Source organism: Schistocerca serialis, chromosome 11, assembly GCF_023864345.2.
Source record: "Schistocerca serialis cubense isolate TAMUIC-IGC-003099 chromosome 11, iqSchSeri2.2, whole genome shotgun sequence".
Classification (NCBI taxonomy): domain Eukaryota; kingdom Metazoa; phylum Arthropoda; class Insecta; order Orthoptera; family Acrididae; genus Schistocerca; species Schistocerca serialis.
The window spans coordinates 59,175,326-59,190,169 of record NC_064648.1 but is presented as its reverse complement, the minus strand read 5'-3'; positions in this window follow the sequence as shown (position 1 = coordinate 59,190,169).

The window sequence follows — 14,844 nt, the reverse complement described above, 5'->3', positions numbered from 1 at the left end:
TCTGTAATTAGGGTAGTACACTTCAAGGATCGAGAAGAGTGATGATTTCTGCAACTGTCAGAAAAAGCAGATAGCGTGCATGATGAGTTTTTGTGGAGTGGCCAACCAGTCTCATACATACACTGGCAGAACACATGCCCAAAAGCATTGGCAGTTACAGCTTCGCACTGGTGTGGGAAATACAGCTTTACATCCCAGCAGTAAACCATGATTGTGGTCTTCTCTTGAAGTGATTACTCCTCAAAAGTGAGGAAAAGAGCTCAGTAGCAACCTCGTTATCAGGCAGGCCTTGACATACTCAACACCTTAAATGGATCCCATGCTTCTCCAAGTGTTCACATAATTCCTTTGCAGTGTTAAGTTTTGGTGAAAAATTATACCTTGTAACATGTTTAGGCTCTTGTGGAATATTACACTAGCAGGTACATCACCAAGTATTTTTTACAAGAACCAAAGCCCATGACTGGGTACGATTCATCATTTTAATTAAGATTTGTAATTTACTAAAGGAAGGGATTTCACCAAACAGATTTCCAATATTCACTAAAGAGAACACTGGTTTAGTATGGAGAGAACATCCTCCATCTGTTGGGGTGCAAACCAGGAATTGAGGGGAGTAAGTTTCTGTAAGCTACTCAGTTTTGTTTTGCTCTCACAATGTGTCATATCCAATGCATGTTTAATGTTCATGATCCACTCACTCTACAGAATATCTTATCACAATATGATGTGCAACACTTCAAAGGTGGTTTATGATTTTCACATGAATTCATAATTGGGCAACAAAATTTCACCCTTGATGGTGCTCCATCTACTTTCTGCTCATACAGCTTTCAAAAAAATATTATGGAACTGACAATGTTTCATAGACTAAACTTTGAAATACTGTTAAAACATTCACTGAAATGGATAAGTACAGCTGATCTTCTGTACCTCCTCTAATGGTTATTACATTAATAAAATGCTGGAAAACCCATTCTGTATTTCATTACCGGTTATACGACCAATATTCAAACCATCATCAAGTGTGTGAAAATCTTTATATATGAAAGTAATTAAAAAACAACATTAAAAACAGAAAGTATAATCAGAACTAATAGCAATAATATTATTTGTTGTGCTCAATACAAATACGATTCCATAATTTTCATGAGAAATATCCGAGTATGGCATAGTTTCAAGGGGAAAAAATGAAATAAGAGCGCACTTACGGGCAAAGCATTACAGCCTTGACCATTACATAGTTTCTCTGGTACATTGCTATTTTTCTTTTTGCTATTGTCTGCCACACGGTTTATGACTGATGAAGGAGTCTTACCCACACAAAGTACATTCTGTATAAGCACATACATACAATAGTTTAACCATGAACACAAACAGGTGAAACAAGTTATATTAACATGGTCAAATGTTTTAAGTACTTTCTTTTAAAATTTGAATTGTTCATTCGTAAGTCAATGAGGGACTGAAGCTTTGTAATGGAATCTACAGCTGTGAAACATGAAACATAGTATTTTGCTGCTGTGAGCCAATAAATTGATATGAGTCTCAAAATCTTCTGTGTAAGAATTAGTACTTTAAGAAATTTCCTTTGGCATTTGGAGGTTGTGAGAGTACAGAACTGAGCAGAATCAAATGGAACTTTCATGATACTGTAATTGAAAACTACAGAAAAACATTATTTATATGTACGAGGGTCACTCAAAAAAGAAATGCACACTGTTTTTTTTTTAAATCCATCTTTTATTCTACATGTTTGAAAGTTTTACAGTGTGTAGATACATCTTTTAGGAACAATATTTTCATTTCTCCACATAATTTCCATCCCTCTCAACTGCCTTATGCCATTTTGGAACCAGTGCCTGTATACCTCCAGGGTAAAATTATGGACCAACCTGTTGGAGCCAATGTTTGGCAGCGTGCACAAGGGAGTCATCATCTTCAAACCTTGTTCCATGTCTTTCCATGTCTTTCAGTTTCCCAAAGAGATGATAATCACATGGAGACAGGTCAGGACTGTAAGGCGGGTGTTTCAGTATTGTCCATCTGAGTTTTTTGATCACTTCCATGGTTTCTTGACTGACATGTGGCCATGCATTGTTGTGCAACAGCAAAACATCCTGCTTTTGCCGATGTGGTCCAACACGACTCAGTTGAGCTTGAAGTTTCTTCAGTGTTGTCACATATGCATCAGAATTTATGGTGGTTCCACTTGGCATGATGCCCACAAGCAAGAGTCCTTCGGAATCGAAAAACACCATAGCCATAACTTTTCCAGCAGAAGGTGAGGTATAGAATTTTTTTTTCTTGAGTGAATTTGCACGATGCCACTCCATTGACTGCCTCTTCACCTCTGGTGAAAAATGATGGCGCCATGTTTCATCATCTCTCACAACACTTCCAAGAAATTCATCCCCACCATTCTCGAACTGTTGCAAAACTTTCCTGCATACCGTTTTTCTTGTTTCGCTGTGAGCCACTGTCAACATCCTGGGAACCCACCTGACACAAACCTTTTTTAACGCCGACATTTTCAGTATTCTGCAAACACTTCCTTCCCCTATCCCAACGTAGCATGACAATTCGTTCACTGTGATGCATCTGTCAGCAGTCACCAATTCATTAACTCTCTGCTCATTGTCTGGAGTGTGTGCAGTACAAGGCCTGCTGCTGTGAGGACAATCCTCAATACTGCCATGCCCACTTTCATCACGTAACCTGCTTGCCTGTTACTGCAATCGACAGCAGCATCTCCATACACCTTTTTCAACCTCTTGTGGATGTTTCCCACTGTCTCATTTTCACAGCACAGGAATTCTATGACAGCGCGTTGCTTCTGACGAACTTCAAGTGTAGCAGCCACCTTGAAGACATGCTGTGATGGTGGCACTCACAGAAACAGGTTGAACTAAGTTTGAAAACAAATGGGAAGGATGTATCTACACACTGTAAAACTTCCACACATGTAGGATGAAAACTGTATTTTTACAAAAATAATGTGCATTTCTCTTGGAGTGACCCTCGTAGATTATAATCTTCATACACTGCCAGAAAAATAATGCAACAGCCTCAGGAACTGGCACAAGGGAGTAATCAGCATACACTGAAGGATCGTAGTGTTTGTGATTAATTTGACACGCACATTGGTAGTCAGATGGTGCTCAAGATGTCTGTCTTTGTACCCACTGTTTTGACTCTGTAGGCACCAATTGTGCTGATTAAGGTGAATTGTGTCTGGAACATTCATTCTAGTGTACAATCACACCGCAGCAATGAGTACACACTCCTGTTGAACAGCTTCAGCCATTTGCACAGAGTAAAACTGTGGCCCTGGAGGAGGATGGACGGATGTATTGGCAGGTTGCTGTACATGTTGAGCACAGTTTTTTTTTTTTTTTGGTTGGTAGTGGGTTGCTGCTTTCAACAGCGCCCTGTGGAAAATTCCCACACCTGCAGGCCAGGTTCAGGACATTCGCACAGTACAGACATAAGCCAAAATTGACAAACTGTGCAAGCAGTGATGGCCGAACAAACATCATCCAGGAGTGAAATCCAGGCAAAGGACCATTGGAAACCATCTGCCCACAGCAGGATTAAGATTGTAAGTGATGTGAATTTAAGTGGTATTTATGAAATGAGTGGAGCCCTGAGCTATACCCAGAATGCTAAAAGAGCCACACACAAATGGAAATGCTATCTGACATTAAAATCAAAGTAAAAGATTGAGTTGCCACCAACTCTAGCCACACGACAAGCAAGAGGTTCGACTGAGTTGGAAAATTTATTAATTTTGTCATAAGAAAAAAACTCATAAAAGAACATTCATTGTAATGTCACTCATAAAAAAGTGGGATGTAATTATTAATATGATACAGGGATTGTTCACATGGAACAAATATTAAAATAAAGTAAAAAGTGTGTGAACATTGTGAATAAGAGCAGCTTGCAGCAACATTCATGAAAACAAGATCTATTCTAAAAAATTGGTTTTAAATACAAAGGGAACACTTATTATTGGACCTGTGCACAATGAAATGCTATGGTGGGCTGACAAGGAAACTACAAGGTAAATGGCATAGGTAAAGGAGATGTAACATCAGTACACTGGACTTGAAACAAAATTGTTTTTTTCTTAAAACATTGATAGAAGAAATCTATATAACTGCTGTTGCCTGGTAACTATGTATGAATGCTTGTGAAATGCTATATGATTCACAACAGAATCTCTTAATTTAGAATGATGGTCTTAATAAGAGGGAGACGGGAAAGGTTTAATACTCACATTCACACCCACATTCACTCAAAGAACAGCAAGGATGGCCCAAAATCAACATGCAATGAGGCTACGAGGTTTGTTCCACTGTGTTGAGAAATGTTTAAATAAAAGAGTAAATCTAAATATCACAGTTGCATTTAAAGTTCAACCTAGATTTGGAGAAACAGCCTCAATGAGGGCCACACGTACATGCTTACACACTTCACATGAGATCACAAACCACAAATACAATTGAATAATCTGGACAGGACATATTTAATATTCCAAAATCAGAGCAATAAGTAAACTCTAGGTCAGAGGCAGGGGGCCACAGGAAAGTTAGGCTCACAGTTAACTCATGTGGACATTTGGTTTGCAGAGACACAATTTCTATGTACTGTGGCCAAATTTTAGCAACATTAAACTACACAGCCACAAACAATTAACATTTACAGAGGACACATTTGAATAGGCAAAGGGTAATGGCAGAGGGCCAACAAACTCTTGTATTAACCCACGTGGATGGTTTCCAATGGACATATAGTAATGAAACAAAGAAAATTCACAAACTCAGAAAAGATTAGAGTGTATGCACACACAGTCGGAGGCACACAAGCATTCACACTGAACCAAGGGTGTGCTTCCTATGTGAGATCGCTTCAACATATGCAGCACCTTTGTGCTACGTTCTTCTTATGGATCAATGTTGTCATTAGGAATCAAACTGAAAGTCTGGAAAAGCCTCACATTCCTTGCTGCAATCTAGCAAAACAATATTTATAAGACAAAATGTGAGGCCATAAGCTGCACAAGGTGCAGCTTCAGTGAGACCGAATTACATAAAAACTCCCCTCTCACTATGAGACAAAGTGCCGCGTGGTTAAATGAACTCACCCTTCTCTGAAGAGACCTCAGCTGCAGACCTTTGGAGAGCTGCAAGCAGACTACCCATCTGACACTAAAACTTCTTCCTCACAAACCTGTGGCCAGGAAATCCCAGAGATGAGGCTTCCACCACCAACACAACACCAGTAACTCTCACACAAGAGGAAAAAACCTCTTTACCTACCTGAAAACTACAAGGGTTGGCCATTCTGTACGACTACTGCTGAGTCCTTGCAGCAGACTAAACCAGCATACAGCAAAATGAAACACACCCACATCCATTCACTTACATATGCCAGAGAGTTTTGGAATAGGAGAATGAGGGATAAACATATTATGGAATCTTAGTCGTGAGTCTGGTTACATATAAAAACATGGAAGTCTTGTAATGGCATTATAGACACATTTGCAAGTATGAAAAGAACCAACATAACAGCCATATGATGCTTGCAAATCACAGGATAGGAATTGGCTAGATTGAATCATAGCTCAGTCTTCTCTGGTATGAAATTTAGCAACAAGAACACCCGAATTGTTCTGTAGGACGCAAAGTGCACTGGAAATAAAATAAAATGATAGGAAAGAGGACTATAAGATCCTTTCAATATCACATGTGCATCTGACCAGGCGCCATGACATCGACAAGCACAGTTACTCTGGTGTTGTGAACGAGTTGAGTGGAGAGTGCAATGGCATTCTGTTGTCTTCAGCGTTGAGAGTTAAGTTCTGTCTATATGTGAGCAATTGACCTACATGTGTATTGCACAGGTCTGGTGAGCTGTGTGTGCCAGAGTGCATTCACCTTTGGCACACAGTTATCATCCCAGGCTTTGTGGTGTGGGGGAACCATTAGTTACAACCTGTGGTCACATTTGGTGTTTCTGCTGGGTAAAGTACCAAATGCCTATACTGCAACACAACATGCTTTTTGTAGTGTACAACAAGATACCTGTCCAGTAAGATTACCAAATCTGCAATGGAACGCATATAGAACCTGATGAAGTGGAAACTTACTCATTACCCAGAGCCTGCAAGAAAAATTCCTGAATTGCAACAGAAGGCTATGATCAGTTTTATTTCAAGCCTTATCATGTCAATAAGTCGTAGTCGCCAGCCAAGTAACATATCACTTTTATAATAAAAATTGTATGCAATATGTTACACTGTATTACCACCAGCCACAGGTGCTGCTACATTTACAAATTTTTTGTGTATAATACATATTTGTTAAAATAATAGAACTGTATTTATAATTTTAAAATATCGGTCTTATTTTAAAAATGTCTGAGGCTGTTATTAATACAACATGAAAATATTTTAATTTAACTTTTCAATATTTGGAATGTTTTAAAAGCATAGAAGTCGGGAGCAATGAGGCAGCAATCGGTAGGCTGCTAGTATCTGCGACAGTGCCTCTGCTGCTATCAAGATATTTTGAAGTTATGAATACAGTTTTACACTTTACACAGTTATGTACTGTACCACTGTTTGTTAAATTTAGAACAAGTTAAAAGTTGTTAAAACAGTTATTGTAAAATACACACATTACAAAATGTTTGGTGTCACCTCGGTTTTGTGAGTTCTGGAACCTGTACAGAAAATTGGAATAGAAGTCAACATAAACATCATTTCCACCCTTTTTATTGCTCATGAAAACTGCACATTGCATGTTGTACCACCATACAGCGAGACCTTCAGAAGTGATGGTCCAGACTGCTGTACACACCGGAACTTCTAATAATCAGTAGCATGTCTTCTTCCACTGATGCACGCTTGTTTTCATTGTGGGATACTCTCCACAAGTTCATCAAGGCACTGTTCGTCCAGATTGTCCCACTCCCAAATGGCGATTTGGCATAGATCCCTTAGAGTGGTTGGTGAGTCACTTTGTCCATAAACAGCCTTTTTCAATCTATCCCAGGCATGTTCGATAGGGTTCATGTCTGGAGAACATGCTGGCCACTCTATTCAAGCGATGTCATTATCCTGAAGGAAGTCAATCACAAGATGTGCCCGCTGGGGGTGTGAATTGTCATCCATCAAGACAAATGCCTCGCCAATATGCTACTGATATGGTTACACTATCTGTCAGAGGATGGCATTCACATATCATACACCTGTTACCCCGCCTTCCATGACCTCCACATTATGCCACCCCAAAACATCAGGGAACCTCCACCTTGCTGCACTCGCTGGACAGTGTGTTGAAGGCGTTCAGCCTGACTGGGTTGCCTCCCAACACGTTTCTGGCGACTGTTTGGTTGAAGGCATATGCGACACTCATTGGTGAAGAGAATGTGATTCCAATCCTGAGTGGTCCATTCGACATGTTGTTGGGCACATCCGTACTATGCTGCAAGGTGTCGTGGTTGCAAAGATGGACCTCATTATGGATGTCATGAGTGAAGTTGCGCATCATACAGCCCATTGCGCACAGTTTGAGCCATAACAAGACGTCCTGCGCTGCACAAAATGCATTATTTGACATGGTGGTGTTGCTGTCAGAGTTCCTCCAAGCCATAATCCATAGGTAGTGATCATCCGCTGCAGTAGTAGCCCTTGGTTGCATGAGCAAGGCATATCATTGACAGTTCCTGTCTCTCTGTATCTTCTCCATGTCTGAACAACATCGCTTGGTTCACTCCTAGACACCTGGACACTTCCCTTGTTGAGAGCCCTTCCTGGCACAACAAAGTAACAATGCACATGTGATCAAACTGTGGTATTGACCATTTAGGCATGGTTGAACTACAGATAACACGAACTGTGTACCTCCTTCCTGGTGGAATGACAGGAACTGATCAGCTGTCTGACCCCCCCCCCCCCCCCCCCCCCTGTCTAATAGGTGCTGCTCATGCATGGTTGTTTAGATCTTTGGGTGGGTTTAGTGAGGTCTCTGAACAGTCAAATGGGCTGTGTCTGTGATGCAATATCCACAGTCAATGTCTATCTTCAGGAGTTCTCAGAACTGGGTTAAAGCAAAACTTTTTTTGATTTATGTATATAAATCCGTCAACACCTCAGCTGGTGGTAATGCAATGTAATGTTACATATAACATTTTTATTTTTCGTTTTGGATTACAGATGTAGTGTCACAACCACATCTGATGAAAATTGGAATAGGTTTACAACGAAGATTTGTAAAGTTTATTGGGGTATATAAATATGAAACTATGAGTTACTATTTGCTGTATGTGAAGGCATATCAGTAATGAGGTGTGATTACAATGTGCATGAACATATAGTAAACAAGTGAGGATGAGTATCTAGTTCTCCTAAACACATTTGTTATGTTGATGTGGTGTATGAACAAGTCTTTCAAATGTTCTACTGGAATTATGTTACAATCAAATACAAAAGATGCAGAGTTGTCATAACTGAGGTATTGCACTACTGAGATCTGTGCATACAGAGAGCTTGAAAACTACTTTTATTTTAACTTTTTGTATCTTTTATATTTTTCTGTTCCACAATGGGTGCTCTTATCAGACACGTTCACTCCCCTTCAACTGACCTGCCTATAGTGGCATTTATTATTACAGTATCAGCTGTTTCAGATAACTTCAAAAGCACATAATCATTATTCAGTAACAGTGATTCGTCTAAATGACTCCCTTATACTACAGTCTATTCTTCATCATTATTAAACTGTGATCTGACTTTATATCTGCTCCTAGATAAGCCTTACAAACCATTATCTGATTTTGGAATCTGTCTAACCACACAATAATCCAACAAGAATTTTCTGATGCTCCAGGTCCTTCCCAAGTACCCCTCCTCCTCTCGTGAATTCTGAACAGTGTATTTTCTACTAATAGCTAAATTTTATAGCAGAACTGAATTAATCTTTCTCTCCTGTAACTGTTTTCTATTGCTTCCCCTACTACAGACATCAGTCACCCATGATTATGTATATTTATATAAATCTCTCTCTTTCTCTCCTTAGTTGGATCTGATTTGCTGACTATTATGCACTGTATGGTGTGGTTTAGTAATAAAGCACACTTTCATTTGGACAGGTTTGTCAATAAACAAAATTGGAACATTTGGGAGACAGAGTATCTGCATTTCATGGTCAAGAAGACTCTTCACCCTCAATGGGTGACTGTGTGGTGCGCAGTGTCCTGTCACGGAATAATCAGTGCAATATTCCTTGATGGCACATTTACTACTGAACACTTCATGAAGGTTTTGGAAGATGATGTCATCCCCAATATTCAAAGTGACAATGGTTTCCACAAGATGTGGGTCATGCAAGATGCAGCTTGACCCCACTGAAGCAGGAGAGAGTTTGATGTCCTGGAGGACCACTCAGGGAACCACATATTCTCTGGATCTGAACATATGCAACTCCTTTTTCTGGGGTTATATTGAAGACAAGGTGTATAACAATAACCCAAAAACCATTGCTGAGCTGAGAACAGCTGTTCAGGTCATCAACAGCCTTGTTCTGACACTTCAGTGGGGCATGCGGAATTTCGTTATTCGTCTGCACCACAGCATCGCCAATGATGGCAGGCATATCGAACATGTCATAACATAAATCTGAATATATGAATTGATGTTTACATGATCAATGATGTGTGTGCATGCCATAGTTTGTACCCCCACTTTTTTTCTTTCTTCTCCCCCATATAGTTCATTAATTGTCACCCTGTAGAAACTAGTAGCATATTTAGTGCAAAAGCTTTACATACACACTTGTTTTATCAAAATAAATATTGTATCCTATTATGTGAATTCCTTTGTAAATGGCCAGCATGCAATCAAAGTTAAATATCAATTAAGCCAGTATCCTGTAAACTACCTCAGTTCATTATCATTATGATATATCATCCAAAGTGACTCCTGGAGCATGTAACTCATAACATTAATTTCTTTGGTATTTCTCTCAATTACAATGGATCAAACCTATCACATTTTATTCCAGTTACATTTGTTTCCTCCCTAGAGTCATTTTTAATGTTTTCTTCTTCTTCTTCTTCAACATGAGCTTCAAAGGACAAACATTTTACCTTAACTTCTACTCCTAAATGTCCAACAGTTATTTAATCCAAAAACTGTACACTCTATTTTATTAATTTCGATCATGTCTGTGAAATACACAGGTACGGGTCTTAACTGTTAATTCTGCCATTTAGCTTTGTAAAATTAAACAGTAGATGCCAAAATTAGCTTAAAAAAATAATTACCTTCAATGCTGTCAGCACAGACAATCCACATATCTAAAACTTTATGCCAAAAGCGTGGCATTCCACATTTGAACTTAGATGCAATTTGTGCAGGCAGACCTGCAAAAAAATGTAACAACAATATACTACACCCGTATCTGGATTGTAAAAAAAATTCCACTTACTAAGTTTCAGCACACATTGAGAAGAAAAGAAATAAAAGGTGACACAATGCTTTGGATGCAGGGTTCCTTCTCTTGTAATACAGCTTCCATTTATGCAAATTTCCATTTCATCATTAGATTTATGACTACGAGTTCACCTGCTCTGCAGTACGCCCCTTTCTTACAGCCTTTGTCCTTCAGTCTTGCTGTATTTATCTTTATCTCTATGTTTATTTTCCTTAGATTTTTCTTTACGCCATTATTTCCCTCTTGTTGTAAATCACTCTGCATTATGTTGTTTCATACCTCCATATTTTGGTTTAATTAAAATGACTCAACGGAAAACAAAAATGCCCAACCATTATAATTGAAGAGTGAGATTAAGTTAAGTTGAAATTGTTCACACTAATAATGGTAATATTAAAACAGAGAAAAGAAAAGATTGAATAGGGCTGAGACAGGTGGTACACTGATACAGCACCAGACTTTACTCTGTCAGCAAGGACTTGACATTACAATCACACTCTGAAGGTGCGGGTCCTTCTTTGTCTCCATAAAACACTCAAGCAAATCTATTCATGGCTGGCTTTCTAATGACATTCCTACCGAAAAGTCGCATGCCAACTGAGACTGAGAGAGACAGAGTGCTGGTGGTGGGTATGGGGGTGGGGGGTGGGGGGTGGGGGGTGGGGAGGGGGGGATTGTTATATTGTTATGTATACATGTGGTCTTATGCACAATTACATGAAAGATTTCAATTTATATTCATAGCACATGCTAAGAAGAGAAATAACTAACAGACATCAAAATGTATATATCCATAACAGACTGATCACTCAGGAGGAAAAGGGATGGATCATAATCTCTGTCCCAAACATGCTGCTATTAGCTCAGGCTACAGATGGGCAAACATGTTCATCTTTCAGAAACATTCGTTTTTACTCATTCACTATTACTTTATCTAACTGTGTATGCTATATGGATTTCACACAGCTCATTTCTATATGGACGGTAGGCCAGCCTGCGAAAAGGAGAAAGGGCGGGGTAATAGAATTTCTTAGAAAGCCTCACATTAGTTGGGTGAAGTGATGAGCCAGTGACCACAGCCCAAGTATTGAGAGATCAGAGCAGGCTGAATGGAAATAGGGATTATGGAACCTTTTTATGACAGAGCGCAGACCACCGCAGCCATCCATCACTTTTGAGCAAAAATTAATGTCGTAACAAGTACAATGTTTTAATTTTTTTTTCATTTACAGGAAATTACATATATTTGTTTGAGCATTACTAACATGAAATAATTGGAAGTAAGCTGTCATCTCTCAAACCAACATTAATAGTTTCCTTTAACAATTTTTGGGTGTATCGAAGTGTTGTACTAACTGGTAACTGGATGGGAAGTGAATATTTATTTGGAAAAATTGTGACTTCTGACACAGGAGCTGAGAAACTGAGTAAAAAATTACAAACTTTGTATCAACAATGGTGGCAACTACGTCATTATGCTGGAAAAGAAATAAAACTTTTATTTCCAAAACCTTGAAAACATAGCACAGAGAGTGAGAGAGAGAGAGAGAGAAATACAAAATTCAAAAAGTCAGTAAATTATGTGTTAATGTACTTAAAATTATAATAATGCATGGAAAGTACTGGTTAATAATAACGAATTATTTAGAAATAAAGGAACGATTCACTGAAAGGCAGAAGTGCTGCATTGTTGACACACACACACACACACACACACACACACACACACACACACACACACACACACACACAAACATACATGCACATTCCTTGCTCCCTAAAATCAATGAAAAGAGAACAAAAGAGGGATGACTGAGGGAGCTGGCAATGGAGTACGATCAAGGGTTCTCCAGGCCCAGCAAGCAATGGAAGATGTCCTAATGCCAACCACTTTGAATTCACAGTAGTTTAAACTGTTCTACTTGAGAATAAAATCCACTTTCAAAGAGGAAACGAAGTACGACTTCAACAGTCTGTGAGCCATTCATCAAGATTAGAGGCAAGAAATCTGGAAGACCACACTTAACATGGAAAGCCAAAAGGAACAGGCCTCCCACCAAGACATGAACTACTATTTGTACAGCTCAACAACCATGATGTGGGGGTGGCTCATTACCGTATTTACTCGAATCTAAGCCGCACTCGAATCTAAGCTGCACCTGAAAAATGAGACTCGAAATCAAGGAAAAAAATTTTTCCCAAATCTAAGCCGCACCTGAAATTTGAGACTCGAAAATCAAGGGGAGAGAAAAGTTTTAGGTCGCACCTCCAAATCGAAACAAAGTTCGCCTAGTTGTAATATGAGACACAATTTAGGTTGAATGAATGACGATACAGCTGCAGTAGTTTGGTTCGACTCGTAAGCTTAGCAGCTACGGTTTACCAGGTAGCCATTGCTACGCGTCACGCGCTCCGTCCGTATTTATACGGATATCCTTCCTTTTTCACGTGCTTCGTCTGGTTTGAATTGACTGCTTATTTTTCTTTGATCTGATAAGTGCCGTTCTCCTTGTTATAGGTGTTTACGTCACTCTAAGCTGAAAATGCATTACTGTACTGTGTCATGCATTGTTTGTCGCATTCTGATAGTGCGTGTTTACGGCCTGTAGCCGCTCGCAGCGTGGCTTGCTTTTGTGCGCGCTACTGCCGCTTACAAATAAAAAATAGAGAGGAGTCGTCTCATTAGCGAAACATTTGTTGTTACTTACACTACTTCTTTCTTTGATAATGATCAACAAGAACCAAATAATAGACTGCGTATGATAGATGATGTTCTGAACAAAATTTTAGCAAAAATTTTTCTCCGTTTGAAAATCTTTGCAGGCGAGCTTTAGTTCATTACATTCTGCACAGAAATTAGAGTCATCTTAGATTTAAAAATCTAGTCAGTTGCCGTGCTTCATTTCTGACTGTATCACTATCAGGCATAAGAATAATACGAATATAAACATGACATGACATGTATATTCTTCCGCGTTAGCTGTTGTCTCACTCTAGTTTCGTAGTTTATTAGGCAGACAGGATTTAAATGAGATAGTAGCAAACATGAAACAATACATGGCAAAATGTTTATATTCGTATTAATCTTATGGCAAAGAGAATACTACATGTGATTCACAATTCATAAAAGCTTCTATTAGCAACCATCTCTTCTCGCAGGTAGGAAAAAATTCAGAACGTAGAGTTGGCCATATTGACAAACATCCCAAACAGTCTTGCCAGTCGGATTTTCGTAGTACATTGAAATGCTGCTACATTCGTAGATCAACAATACAGAATTTGTATTTACTTCGTTGGATAAAGTACCAAAACGCAGTGGTCGAAATTCTGGGCGGAGGAAAAAGGCTCGTCTTCCACTTTTTTTTTATTTATTTACTGACGCAGAGTTTTTGGTACCAGTATTTATCTTTGTGCCTACAAAGCATGCCTGTGTGGCGCTACATATATTCGACGGCAGAAGTTAGTTGTGGCGGCACCCACCAACATTTTTCAGAACTCCCGCTTGCTTTGCACTCGATTCTAAGCCGCAGGCGGTTTTTTGGATTACAAAAACCGGAAAAAAAGTGCGGCTTAGATTCGAGTAAATACGGTATATAACATAAATCTATCAATTAATTTGACACCGTCAATGACTAGTTGACATAAGATGGAGGACTTATTCTGGGAGGAATGGAAGTAGTAATGGTAGTGTAAAATTTATTACAGGGGGCAGTAGCCCAGCAGATGATGAGTAAGGAAAGGTCTTATTTGCACCCACAAATTCACACCCTGTGATCACCAAAGCAAATGTTGGGCAATAATCACTTCTCAAGCCTTCCGTTTGATCAGTGGATTCCCTGGGATGCTCTCAAGATTTTGGACCCAGAGAAAGGCAACTGGGCAGGCACTACAACCACCATCTTTCTCTAAAGATAAGTGAAAATTAATGTGGATGAGGAGCTCATGAGGTTACAGCATGGTATTCAATGTGCCCTTATGCTGCAGATCATGAAATAAATAATCTGGTGTGTTAGATTTTTGCCTCACGGACAGGAACGTGGCTGATGAGATGTGTTACTGCTACATGCCACAAGCTGAAGAAAAGCAGCCACCATACTGAATGGCGTTAAATATCATATTTGGTACGTTTTATTTCTCATTGAGTACATGGTACGAATATAAGTTGTTTCGAAGAACCAGCAAATAGAAGATGCCCTCAAAACCTATTGTTTTAGTTACCATTTGTTATAATACAATGACAGGAAACTCAATATTCATAGATAATGGCTTCTTGTTGCTTATATTTGAAGTGTTATAACTTGAAATCTATAAAAATGTATCGTTTCAATGCTATGGCACAATG